This window comes from Ictidomys tridecemlineatus, unplaced genomic scaffold (genome assembly GCF_052094955.1).
Source record: "Ictidomys tridecemlineatus isolate mIctTri1 unplaced genomic scaffold, mIctTri1.hap1 Scaffold_4737, whole genome shotgun sequence".
NCBI classification, from domain to species: Eukaryota; Metazoa; Chordata; class Mammalia; order Rodentia; family Sciuridae; genus Ictidomys; species Ictidomys tridecemlineatus.
In genome coordinates, this window is record NW_027523077.1 from 16,771 (window position 1) to 31,461 (window position 14,691).

Consider the following 14,691-nt stretch of genomic DNA (forward strand, 5'->3'; position numbering starts at 1 on the left):
CAGGACCATAAACATTAATATCATCACTTGGATTCAAAGTCCAGCTTCAAGGGAACAAGGATTACTCTGGTAGTTCTTGGACCAGGAAGCCTTAAGAATGTCATCAGATGACTACAGGGCTGGGTAGGAAAGAAAGGTCCCAGAGCAGGACACAGGACTTCCTGTGGGGACACATCTCACTCACACCCTACCTTGAGGTGATGAAGTCACTGGCTCACCTAACCCCAACTCACTTCCTTCCTCCTGTTCTCTGATCCCTCCTCCAGCTGCAGGCAGGGCATCAGAGGCCCACTGGCTATTCTCTGTCTCTCCCAGGATGGACTCCAGGTCTACCTCCTCCAGGGTGCTCCCCTCAGAGGACAGCAGTTTATCCAAGCCAAATTTCAGTATGTCACTCAACTTGAATGAAGAAAACGAGAGATCCAGTTAGTTCTCATGAAAACACAGATGAGGATGTGTGACTTGCTAAGTGTCTAAATGATACCAGGTAATTCTTTCCCTGATGGACTTTCTTCTCTTCCATCACAAATGACACCTGCCAGGCTGTTTTGAAGTTGGATGAGGAATAAGCAGAGAGGTGATAAATGATGATCAGAGATGTTGACTTTGACAATTATTTACAATACCAAAAAAAATTTGGGCCTCCAATTTTTTTGAGGAGTGGGGGCAGATAAAATGATTCCAGCATCTTCTATAGCACTTCTCACCAGCATTTTTTACAGGCACTTCCAGCAGTCCTGAGAGAACTCAGAGAACCTGTTGGCTACCTTCTTACCTCTCCCACTGCCAAACTCTTATAAAGAGAAGGTGCCACTGAATACCTCATCTCACCATGAGCTGCCACCTGTCCTTGCCAAGCCGCTTTGCTACTACAGTGGTTTATGGGATCCACTTTGGCAAAACCATAACCACCCTGATCACCAGACCCAAAAGCCCTTTCTCAATTTCAATCTCCCTGGATAGTCCTGCAGCACTCCCCATCCTGCCCTCTTGCAGGATATACTCCTAGGGGATATACTCAGCCTACTTTCTATGGCTACAGGAACCAGACTCTTAGATAGTGTTACCTGGCTTTCATTTGCTACTTGCAACTCTCCACCTCCCTAAGTACTATCTCTTAGGAATTCTGAACCAATTGGGATCCACATCATGGGACTTCATTTTCATTTTGCCCTTTTAGATTTGGTTAATTATCTCTAGATTGCCTATTCTGTAACTTGGAAACTTTAGCTTGAAAATACCCGAGATGAAAACTATGACAAAAACTAAGCAAAACCATACCTGTTATATTTATATTTAACTTTGGTGTACATTATATATATATATAACCAAGCCAAATGGCTTTGGCATTTAGTACCCAAAACAGAAGAAAGCCAAGTATTTATGATGAGGCTCAGTCCATACTGGGACCCTTCCCTCTTCCACTCCTTGGACTATGTCTCCTGGCTTCCCTCGCTACTGCTCACTCACAACATGTCTTTAAGGAACTACCCATTTTTTAAATGAAAACCACTTTATTATAGTAACTAAGAGCATGTAGTTGGAAGTTAAAGAGTGCTCGGATTAGAGTCATGAATCTGATGTTTGGAAAATTTCTTAAGATGGAGGTAAAGACAACATCTATCTCATTTTTTTGTTATTCTTCTTCTAAAACAACTGGAAAAAGTGCACGTCACACAATGCTTAGCACACAGTACGCATTCAATAAGTGTTCACCGCATCTTTATCTGTTCTCTGTTTCTGTTGTGTTCTCCTTCTAAAACAAGGAACCTGCTTTCCTTTTTCAGGACTTCACTGCTCTATACTGCTTAGATTTATCAAACCAGAACCACGTCTTTTACTATTAGATTCTTTTAATAACTTAAAAAAATGTCCTGCTGTATTTTGAGACAAGGCAGTGAGTTATCACCCTTGTTCCTGGCAACCATAAATAACTCACAGTCTGGTGGGGAGGAAAGAATCAAGACAGAACCAGAGTGTGATTTCTTGCCATGGCTTGGGCAGGAAGTCCCACCGAGGTCCTCTCCACCAGCCCATAGTTTGTACTGGCCCCAGGATCTGGTCCCATGGCAGAGCTTTTGCCTGTGCATTTCACAATGATGTGCTAGCAGCCAATGCCACAGGGAAACCCCTGACTGAATGCCTGGAGCTCCCTCCACTGGGGAAGCATCTCCTATAACTCCTGATGCCTGTGCCTTCACAACAGCCCATGATGAGCTCCTCTCCCAAGGTCCTGTGAAGAAGTATATTTAGAAACCTACAGTGTACACGCACCTCTCTCTCAAGCTTTCACCTTCCATTTGAAATTGCCTCTTCAATAGTGTGAAAATAAAATGCACAGCCTGCCCGGCCACCATGACAGATGAGCATGCAGAAGACTCAAAACACAAAAGGCCAAAGACTCCAGTTACTCTCTAAGATAAACTAAAGTCAAGCAAACAAACAAAACCTAGGGTTCTTCTTTCGGGTTCTAGTACCCCCAAATCTGTGACCCTTTCCTGCAGGTGAGTGACTCCCTAACAAAAACAGCACGTTCCCTGTCTGCAATGCTGATGTGTAAAGATACAGATGTGAGAAAACTGCCATTTTTAAACTCATGCTTGGGCTAGTTGTAAATTTGATGATTCTGCTTGTAATACTGTGTAATTTTTCCCTTTCATATACCTCTTGAATTTTTTGTTTGATAAGCTGATCCTTTTAAAGCCTGGTTTTTCTTGCAAATTTTTCTAATTCCTTTCTTTTCTGAGTCTCCCTCTAACAATAATGTATATTGATTTTTACTACAAATTCTGTTGACTAAAGCCTACATTATCTTCATCTTTCTAATTTCTATCCCTGTCTTCCTACTTTCTACTCTCATCTTTCAGGCTTAAAGGCTTAAAGCCATCTTGGAACTTGCTCTCTCTCACTGCCTGCCTCAAAACAATAGCCAACTCCTGTCATTTCTCTGCAGTTTCCTACAGCAGACTTTCCCACAGCTACTACCTTTTCTCAGACATTTATTACTCTCTTCATGCTTGAATCATACTAGATACTAGGGGTTGATCTCTCTGCATCTAATCCCTCAGAAGGACTTGGGGTATATTATAATATAGGTTCAATTTTATCTCAAAGGCTGCTGCTAAGGAATAACTCTAAACCTCCTACCAAAAGAGAGCTCTCTAGGATATTCTAAGCCAGCAATTGACTCCCATCTAATTTTTCCTTCTTCAACAAATTAACTCTAGTGCTTTCATCCCTATATCCTATGGCATAATTTTGAATTCCTAATCTTGTTCACTCATCTCTGAGTATGGAATGAGTACTGTAAGTCACTACTCAAAGCATCTGGGATTAAGGAGGAGCTATGGAACTAATCATCACTGATTTAAAAAAAAGGAAGAAAAAAAAAGAACTTAAACAAATTCTCTCTGAGGTAACTCGTGGCACACTCATCTTTAGAAGCCATAAAGAGATTAGATCCTTGATGTTCAGTTACATGCTCAAAGTCATACATCCAGTAAGGGATAAGATGTGAATTTCAATCCAAGTTAGATGGTTCAAAGCTCATTCTTTTTATTCTATTTTCTCTGCCTTTAAATGCCACCCTCATTTTTAGCTTGTATGGCACCTTGCATGTAGTTAGGTACTGAGAGGGTAAGAATTAGGCCAATGAAAATAATGTGTAATTTGCAACAATGGGTGGTTAATGCTGGTCCTTTTTATTTGCATTCTCATCCAAAGATAGTACTGGTTATAAATCATGAGACTCTAAAAGGAACACATTTTACCTGGAGGTCAGGATCAGCCAAAGGTTTCTGGGCTCCCAGAGTAAAATGGTCTCTTTCTATGATCGTGTTGGTGAGCTGCAGTTTGGAGGCTGCTTTCCTATAAACTATTTCTTCCACAGTGTCTCGGCCAATCAGCCGGATCACTTTCACAGCCCTGTACGGGAGTCAAATGAGAGCAGTGTTAGAAGTCTGCAAAGCTGGGGAAAAAAGCATGCCAGGAAAATACACCCAAAAGGAAGCAAAACCAAATGCCACATTCAGGGAACAATGAAAAGGACACTGCTCATTGGGACCTGAGCATTTGTTAGAGAAATCTGGCCTCAACTTCTTCCTGTACTTTTCTCCAAAATAGAAAGAGGAAGGAAGATGAAGTGACCACTATTGGGCCTTCATCTGTAGCCAGGATAACCCCTGGCAGGCATGTTACCTCAAGTCAAAGGGTAGCTGAACACAACTTTGTTTCCTCTTTGTGATACTGGGAACCCAACCCAGGAGAGCTTTACCATGAAGTTATAATCCTAGCCTTAAAAAAAAAGTTTTGAGACAGGGTTTAGGTAAGTTGCAAGGTTGGCTTTAAACTTGATCTTCCTGCTTGAGTCTCCCATGCTGATAATGATTACAGGCATGTGCACCCACTGGCTTTAACTTCATTTTTAAACTGAATTAGGATCTAACGTGAGAAACATGAACTAAATAAATTCTAAGTTTCTTCTAATCATTTTAGAATTTAACTGTTCTTTTCAACAAAGTGAGTCTGAACTGATCATGGGACCACTGATCCCCCAACATTGCTCTACAAGCCAGCAGCACAACGGGGTTCAAACCCAGTGGACTCTAACTCCAACGTGGCACTGTTGTCAGCAATACACGGTCCACCTTCCTCCCCAATCCACAGCTGCAAGCCAACAGAGCAGAAAGGTGCCAATGACTAACTCACTCACTTGTTCTGGCCAATTCAGTGAGCTCTGGCAGCTGCCCGCAAGTCATTTTGAGGATTAAAATCACTGTCAGAAAAAATAACAGTATCTGCTGCTTTTAAGTTCATGCCAACTCCACCTGAAAACCATACAAAAAAGGAGCATGATCAGCAACACACAAATAAGGAACTAGAAAACACACAAGGCAGGACTGGGTCCTACTGAAAATCTGAAATCAGTCCAACTGACTGGTTTCATGCTTCAAACTGAAATTTCTGCCCCAAACTTCAGGTTTTGACCACCCTACAGTGGTCAAAAGTGCTACCTCACCTTTCATTGCATGAACTGGGAAAATTTAATTATCAAATATAACAGAATGAGAGGTAAGCAGAAGAAAAGGATGCTTAAGTTAATTGCACGAAGACATTTAATATTTGTTTGAAAACCTTGATTGGATTTTGCTTCAAACAGTCTGTGAATAAGGACACAAGTTCTTTCAGAAAACAGCTCCAAAAATAAGAGGTCTGGGGGCTGCAGTTGTAGCTCATACAATATGATAGGTCCTAGCTTAAGTAAGTTCTCTCGACTTTGTGATCTTTCATCCAATTTTAAAAAAATTACAGAAATGTCTTAGATGCCAAGGGCAAGGGTGGGAAAAAACAGAAGGTGTTAGACTCTACGGGGGAAAGGGGTAGATTCTCGACTTTCTTCAAAGGAATTCTCAAGAAATTTTATTCTAAGAAGAAACTAGGAAGAAAGGAGAAAAAGGCACAGGTGGAAAACAGTTTGATTTTTTTTCCTGAAAGGGTAGGTGTATCAGGAAGCCTATGGGCACACAGTTTCAGGGAAGGGAAGAACCAGTCTCACATCATACCATGGGAAGACGCTGAGAGCTAAGGTTCTAGAAGGAAACTAGAGAGTTCCCACTGGTCTTTGACTAGGTTCTGAACACACACCCATTTTCTCCTTATTTTTCCATTAAAATGGTGAAATGTTTCATTTGTAAATGGCAAACACAGTAAAATGTTTGCTTTGGCATATGAGGGAAGAAAACTTCATTTGACAAAGAAAAGAAAATACTTTGAAAATGCTTTGAGATTTAATTAGCAAGTGACCTCACTCAGCACAGCACAGTCATTTGTCAGAAGCTTCCCTGGCTGTCCTTCCTCACCCCATCGCCACCCCTCCAATGCACACACTCTGTGTTATAGTGTGTTTTATGTTACCGAAAGGGCTCTTATATATAAATGTTTCCTTTCAAATACAAATAACTCTGACATGGTTACAGATGTTTAGTTTCCAATTAGCAGTAACCCTACACTCAAGAATGCCCCTCCTTTTGCTCCTGACCTTTTGCAAATGATTTCCCAAAGGAATCTGGCATCCATACAGGAGAAAGAATGGAAAGTGGGAAAAGTGCCAGAACTTTCTGCTTTCAGATACCCTATACTAGGGTACTCTCTAAACCCCATAACCAGGTTAAAAAGCAAAACAGAACTGCTCAAAAGGTAATGTAATTGCCAAAGAAGAAAGAAGCCATTTTTAAAGTAATATTTAATTAAATGACATTAATTATAAAGCAATGATTAAATGTAATTTAAAATTTCCTTCTAGTACAAATTGTTTAAATGGAAGGTTAGATGATAGTTGGATTTACATATATATATACACTAAGCAAAAACACATTTCCAGGTTACCATTTTGCAAGCTATTGAGAGGAGGGAGCTGGAGTAGTGAGAAAATTTAGAACCTAGTGACTACCAGGATAAAAAATTGGAACATCTGGGTTTTCACTCTTGCTTTGGACACTGAGTTTTTTGAGTTGGCAAGTCCCAGTAACCTCTGAGTCTCAGTCCAGTTGAGAGGCGTGCAGTAATCTACATCCAGCCCTTTGATGTGCTCTCCAGGAAGCGCTCCAAGAAGGTGCTTTGGAAACACAAAATTGTTTCGATGCACTGTGCCCATGGCTTGCCAAGTGCTCACACTGCTGAACTGCTGGCCTCTAGGTAGCCCTAAAGAGAGATTTAAAATCATGGCGTAATTCTACACTGTTTTAAAAAGATATGATAATAAACTGATGACATGAAGACAAACAGGTTCTTTCTTTGTCCTCTATTAACAATGATGAAGAAGAGTTTCCAGCCTCTGTTTGTGCACTGCTGGGGGTTGAACTCAGGACCTCACACCTGCCAGGCAAGTGCCACTGAGCTATATCCCCTGCCCATCTACAGCCTTTCTGAAAAAAAGAATACCCTCCATCTCCCAGACTCCACTTCTTCTGTAAAGTAAAGCAAACAAATTGAGGTCTTGAAGGTCTTATAAACTTTTATCATTGTCTGAAAATCATTTCCTCAATAGCCCTGTGTGTACTCTAAGACCGTTCTGGGCATCTACAAAGCCTACAAGACATGCAGATACTAATGCCTTTCAACTTCTAGTCTCTCACTCCAATAAATTCATTCCATGTTCACTTTATGTATTTATTTAAGATGTGGTTTTGCTATGTTGCCCAGTTTGGCCTTGACCTTCTGGGCTCAAGTGATCCTCTTGCCTCTAGCCGGGAACACAGGCCTGTGCAACCACACCTGGCCCAATGTTCATTTTAATCACATATTTGTTATCCTGGCATTGTGTGACAAGAAAAATGATGTATTTTTAATTACAATACTTGTATTCTGCAATTGTATAGTTCTTGGCAGTTTATGAGATGCCTGTATACCTGTAATCTCTTTACTATGCAACATTCCTGTAGGACAAGAGGGAATTAACAGGTGAAAAATAAAATAAAACTCAGGAAGGTTAGGTAGACCCCCTGCCAGGATGTGTAAGCAGCAGTGCCCAGGACAGAATTGTGATCCATGGCTCCAAGGGAGAGTTCCTTGTCTACCCTAAGCTGTTGTTCACAACAGGAAGTTAAGGAAGCATAAAAGTATCTACCAGATATAAAAACACACGCTCATGCCAGGGGCAGTGGCACTCATCTATAATCCCAGCAGCTTGGGAGGCTGAGGCAGGAGGATCCAAGTTCAAAGCCAGCCTCATCAACAGCAAGGGACTAAGCAACTCAGTGAGACCCTGTCTCTAAATAAAATACAAAATAGGGCTGGGGATGTGACTCAGTGGTCGAGTGCCCCTGAGTTCAATCCACCTTCCCAAACACATACACACACATTCATTTACAAGAATATGGAAAATCTCCAAATAAGTTCATTTTTTTATAAACATTTTCAGGATTATGAAAACACACTGGAGCCTAATATAAACTATGGACTTCCTCAAAAGAGAGACTTATGAACATGTATATGTACACACACACACACACACACACACACACACACACACACACACACACACACTTTCCCATATAGTTTATCCAGGTCAAGAATCCCCAGATTCTTTGGCACACACTGGATGGCCACACAGTGTGGCAGTCAGGTGTGTGCTCTATTTCATGTGATATAAAAATGGAATTAGGACACTGCTCATGGGGAACCACTAGCTCAGGGAATACATGCTGGTCACAAATCTGTGGTACCCACAGAGACACACATGCTATGGAGAAGGATAACAAAGGGAAGTGGGAGAGAGAGTTGGAATGGCTTTCTGGAGGAGAGAGTACCAAGGTATATATCATCCTTCCAACCTTTGTACCTAACACTTCAGATACCAGGCAAGTTTAGAATGCAGTATTCTGAGCACAGGAGAACTATTCTGCCGATACCATTCTAATTTCCCCTTTCACAGGGCGCAGCGGAGTACTTATAAGGTGTTTCCCCTTGTACATTCACCCTTTGAATTGTTCCTTTCCTAAAGAATTCAAAGGTTAAGTGGCTGCAGAGCACCAAAAGTGTTTCTGCCCACCCAACCTATAGGGAGATCCGCTAAGTACCCACAGCAACCTCAGTCTTTGAAAGTCTTAGTTGGTTTCAGGCTCTAGCCAATATCCTCTTCGACTCTTCCTCACTAACATAATTATTAATGCTCCCCTGGTTCCTCCTTAATCCAAGACCCTACCTCCAGTGCTGAGCTTTGATTTTTAGGCTATACTCTCTATATAGTAGAGGTCCCCAAAGTTCAGATGATGATGGACAGGAGCCCCGACTTAATCAAAGTTAGCACTTTGGGAGCTGAGCTGAGTTCAAATAAGCTGTGTCTGACTATCCTCACGATACCTACTGAGGGAATTCAAATGCCTGACCATTAATATTTCTCATATGGTATGGCTGCCTGGTTTTGGAAAATGGTCACCCACTGGCAACCCACAATTGGGATTACCCTTTTGCTGAAGGTAGGGTAAGACTAAGCAGCCTCCTGGTCATACTGCTCATTTTGGTTTTTGTTTGTTTTTTAAAAAAAACTTTCTTCCTATATTTATTTTGTCAAGCCAACTACCATTTAATCTGTAATTCCCTGAACACTTGCAATGAATGTCCTTTCACCCTTGCATCCTTGGGAAACATCTCATCTGAACTCTGCTAAGGAATGACCTCAGAGTCAATCACTGTGCAGGTACTGCACTTGAACAGTTGGCTTTCAGAGCAGGGGAGGACTCATCTACCTTTCCCACAGTATCCCTCGGGCCATCATGTCTACTAGAATGAAATGATCTTGAGAGCAGAAACAGGATCTTCATAGAGCACACAGGACAGGAGTCAAGAACATGTTCTGGAATCCAGCATACCTAAGTTTAAATCCAAGTCCTACCACTTACTACTGTGTGACCCTGTACAAGCGAGTAAACTTTCTAAATTCTTCATATACCACATAGGGCCTTGTAAAAATTAAATGAGATAAAGCATGTAAAACACAATGCCTATCAGACAGTGATCAAAAAGTGGTAGCTATTATCAAATCTAGTAAGTGGAATAATGTGAAAACTTAAAACCTCCATTAACATATATACACTCTCTCTATTTTTCTCCAATGTTCTGTCTCAACAACTGTCCAGGAAACAGCCCTGCCTGTACCAAAGAGGCTCTTCATGCTTACTACACCTACCCTTCTCCCTCCTCACCAAATGAGCTGCAACAAGGGGCAGGAAGCTGGGGTTTCTTTGGCACCTACTGACTATTCTCTGGGTTCAGAGAACTCTGTGCTTTTAAAAGCATGTGTATATACATATACATGTATAAAAAAGAGAAATACTAAAAAAAATAAGTTTGTATCTAGTGAATGTGAAAAGGCAGTCATTCTCTGTGTTTTGGTACTATTAACCATGTTGCAATTCCAGGCATCCCTAAAACCATTCTCTGCATTCTTGGAGAATACAGCAATGGTCAAGGTTGCCAGATTCTCTACTTGTCCTTCCTAGACCCATTTTCAAGTCATCAAAAGATCTACCACCACCTGAACTAATTGCTCCTTTCCTGTAACTCAAAAAAGTTGCATTTACTGTAATTGTGCACTCTGCACAGCTCATGAATTTCTTTATTTAAATATATTTCTTAGAAAAGCAGTGGGTTCAGAACTTTTCAAGTTTGATTTTCTAAAGTCCTTCATTTGGGTATTAAGGGGAAAGTAAGAACAGTAGAGAGTACTGAGCTAAAAACTGTACATCTCCAGAAGCCTGGGTGGAAAGCCTTCTAGATCTAACAAACAAAATAAAGCAAAAATTATTATGCTTTTGGGGCTGGGATTGTGTCTCAGTGGTAGAGCGTTTGCCTAGCACAGGCGGGACCTGGGTTCGATCCCCAGCACCACATAAAAATAAAGGCATTGTGTTGTGTCCATCTACACCTAAAAAAATAAATATTAAAAAACAAAACAAAACAAAAAAAAACTATTATGCTTTTGAGGTAGAATGTTTAGTGTAAATCTCTGGACCTACCAAGTAGCTCAAAAGTAATACTGCTCTTTAAAAATTAAGACTCTTCATCATGTTAAAACCTTTCTAAAGTATACTTTTATGGCAGTGACATTTTATGCTGACAATAATAAGCCATGATAGAATATTTTAAAACTTCAGTGCATGACCAATCGGGACAAGCTAAACAGCAGCCTGGGCCTTAGCAGATGCATGATTTTGAGGCCACCTTGACTCTGGCTCTCAGTTACCAAGGCTTTTGTCCAGGCTGATCTGCCACAGAATATAAATTCTAGGCTATGAAAATGGGAGCTGCCAGGAGCTGGGGAGTGGTTTCCATCACCTTGATATATCTCTCTCTTTTTTAAAAATTAATTAATTTATTTTAATTGGATATATATGACAGAAGAATGCATTTGGATTCATTGTACACAATTGCAACACAACTTCACATTTCTATGGTTATACATAATGTAGCAAGAACTGGGCACAGCACTCAGCCACATAATGTGGCAAGGACACAAGGTCACAGAGATAATGGCTGCTAGCATTCATGCCATTCCTTTTAGTGCAAGAAAATAAAGTAAGGGAATTTTTCCACCAAAGAAAGGGAAAGGTTTACAGTGTGGTAGTTATTTTTAAAAGCTTTTGGAAGAATGTGTTTTAATTATTTAGAATTACAGCCAGGGACTGGGGGTGTAGCTCAGGAGGTAGAGCACTTGCCTAGTATGTGCAAGGCCATGGGTTTAATCCCCAGTATGGGGGCTGGATAAAAAGCCACAAAACAGAATTACAACCAGGTATAGTGAAACATACCTGTAATCCTATCTATTCAGGAGAATTATGCAGGAGGTTAGCAAATTCAAGAGCAGCTGAGGGAACATAGAGAAACCTGTCTCAAGCTCAGTGGAAGAGCACTTGCCTAGTATGCCAAGGCTCTGGTTTCAACCCCCAGTACCCACCCCACACACAGAAAATCGGAATTACTAACATTCCTTCTCCTCCTTCTTCTTCCTTTTTCTTTGTGCAGAATTGGGAATTGAACCCAGGGGCACTCTACCACTGAGCTGCATCCCCAACACTTTTTGTTGTGTTGTTATTGTTGTTTTGCAGTAAGGGAGATTGAACCCAGGTATGTCTTACCTCTGAGCTACTCCCCTGCTCCTTTTTACTTTATATTTTGAGACAAGATCTCACCAAATAGCCCAGGTTGGCCTTGTACTTGTGAACTTCCCACCTCAACCTCCAGAGATCCTGAGATTATAGGCATGTGCCTAGCATGATGCCCACTGTGTCAAATATTTCTTAAATAAATGAAAGGATGCATAATTTCTGTATATTAATCCCTTATTACTTATTCTTATCAAAACAGAGATGAAGTATGAAAATTATGTTTCATTTAAATTTTTCATCATTTTTTGCCTAGACAACAACAAATGCAATTTTGAAAATAAATCCATTGGTTATCATGGGGTGATACTTTTAAGTATTTTATCCCACTTTTATACTCAGATAAACCCAATACAACAAGTACACAACATTATATAAATATATGTTGGTTTTTCACTTTAGTGGGAACATGTACAAAATGATGAGTCCAAATAGAACATAACCACAACCAAATAAAAGGCCTTATACTGATTTCTTTCTGTCATGACTGTGGATGTGGAATCCTTTACAAGCAATTTAGCCCACTAATTCCAATGGTTAGAATTCGTATTTGCAGACCCCATTCACAATGAATTGACAGCCTAAATATGTTTTCTACCAATCCAATTAGTCTTTAACAAAACAAAGTCTTACAGCTTTATAAAGTACTACCTTTTAAAAGGCAAATCAGTCACAGGACTTTGAGCCAAAGGCATCCATCAAATTGTAATCTTTCTTCAAAATATAGAACCCATATCATACTGGGCTAGGTTCCACAAAGGATTTGGCAATGTCCCCTGCTGTCCTCTATCATCATTGATCACTTCAGGTCAAATTACCCTTCAATCACTTGAAGTATCATATTTATTTAGAGAGAAGTTCAAAATGCCTGAATAAAAATCTTTAATATTTTTAATGACAAGCAAAGATAAACATAGGTCAGAATCTTCATGGGCTTAGGAAAAAATAATAAGTCATCAGCTTTAAGGGACTATTTTGGTCATGTGAAACCTTCTCATGAAGCAGAAACACATGGTTTCCTTTGTGTCTCTTTTAAGTGAGATTACTTTTGCAACATCTTAAAATTAAAATATTAGTATCTAACAATGTAGCCAGAGGCAAGTTACATAATGTCCTCTCATATTCCCTTCTGTAAAAGGTTATTTTAGGAGAAGTGATCTCTACAGTTTCCTTCAATAACAAGATCCTATAAATCAATGGGCATTTAAACAGTCCAGGCAGATGGCTATCTTTTTTTTTATTATTATTCTCACATATCTTCATGGTCTCTCTTGACTTGTTCCATTGCTTAATCTCATAATAATATTGATGCTGATAATAAAAATTTTATGCCTAACACTAACCATACTCAATCTCCTTATAGTTGGAGCCAACATCCTCCAGTTTGGGCAATCTGTGGAGTTGGAGAACAAATGACCAGTGTTTTCTACATACAGGAAAATCTTTCATTAGCTCTACTGAAATCCTGTCATTAAAGCACCCCTGACTCTTCCCATCCAAGGGCCACAACAACCCAAGTCCTTTAATCACAGAAAACCTCCTCTCTAGAATTTAGTTAATTATTTTACCTCTACAGAGAGTTGAATTAATCTGTCCAATACCATCAGCAAAAACAATGATTGGTGCTACTGCTGGATGAGAGAAATTTGAGCATTTCTTTTAATATGATTGCTCTGTAGAGATTGCAATTGTTTTTGCTGAAGTTAATTAATGCCCCGAATGACCTTCCTCATATTTCGTAGCAACACTTCAAGCTAAAATCAGAAAGAATGACTTTTTAAAAATTATAAAGTACAGGAAAAGCCTTGAAAAATCCCAAGAAATTGCACTTTTTTTTTGCCTGGAAAAAATAGCACAAAAGAGCAAGGGATACTAAGATGTTAGCAAGAGACCCATCCCAGGGAAGATATCTTCTCTCAAATGAAAACTTCAGTTAGGTAAACTGAGTCATACTTCTGCATGCCTACAGTATCCCAAATAGACTACAGCCAGCCCTTTTTAAAATAAGTCCAGGGAAAGTTTTACATCCTCCTTTGGTTGACCCATGCCCATGTTTAGACTGCCACAGTCAAAAAGTACTTCCTTCTGTGTAAGTAGACTCCTTCTTGCTATAATTTAATTTTGTTTTTCTGGTTCTACATGCCAGAGAAATAAATGAATCTATGCCTAAAAGACTTGGTCCCAGAATACACTCGAAATAACAAAACAAACAACCCAGTTAAAAAAAATGGGTCAGGGGCTGGGGATGTGGTTCAAGCAGTAGCATGCTCACCTGGCATGCGTGCGGCCCGGGTTCAATCCTCAGCACCACATACCAACAAAGATGTTGTGTCCACCGAGAACTGAAAAATAAATAGTAAAAATTCTCTCTCTCTCTCTCTCCTCTCTCACTCTCTCTTTAAAAAAAATGGGTCAAAGCTCTGAACAGACACTTCAACAAAGAATATATATGGATGGCACATAAACACATGTAAAAGATGCTCAAGATCCCCAGTTGTTTGGGAAGTTCAAATTAATACCCCAAGTAGACATAACTACATACTCACTAGAAAGGCTAAAATGAAAAACATCGAGCACACGAAGTGTTGGCTAGGACATGGAACAACTGGAACTCTCATACTCTGTTGGTGGGAATGTAAAATAATACAATCACCTTGGAAAACACATTGTTCAATTTCTTAAAGTTAAACATACACCAACCATATAGTTCACCCATTCCACTTCTGTATGTTTACTCTAGAGAAATGAAAGCACGTCTAGAATATGACTTGTACATGAAATCTTCATAGCAACTCATTTATAATGGTCCCAAATTGGATACAAGATAAATGTCTAAAATGGTTGAGTACATAAATAAACAGTTGCGTACATAAATAAATATATGGTAGATCAATATGATGGAATTCTATTTGATGATAAAAAGGAAAAAAAATTCATGGGTACGTGTAACAAATGGCTGAATCTCAAAATAATTAGGCTGAGTGAAAAAGTCAGACAAAATAGAACACGTACTGTATGATTTAATTTACAT

General features: G+C 39.8%; 1 long non-coding RNA gene across 6 annotated transcripts in view; it reads right to left on the minus strand.

Moving 5' to 3' along the window:
- Positions 1 to 202: 202 nt before the first annotated feature.
- Positions 203 to 14,691, minus strand: part of LOC144373739 (uncharacterized) — a 39,425-nt gene continuing 24,936 nt past the window's right edge. For 2 of the 6 annotated variants that reach the window (XR_013433297.1, XR_013433302.1), the window contains exons 2-4: positions 4,712 to 4,826; positions 3,771 to 3,924; positions 206 to 399 (exon numbers count right to left, since the gene is read on the minus strand). This is a non-coding gene — a long non-coding RNA (uncharacterized LOC144373739). Of the gene's footprint in view, positions 400 to 446; positions 544 to 3,770; positions 3,925 to 4,711; positions 4,827 to 6,527; positions 6,700 to 13,932; positions 14,003 to 14,691 lie in introns of those variants that run through there. The other 4 variants (XR_013433299.1, XR_013433300.1, XR_013433301.1 and 1 more) reach the window with 4 other exon arrangements.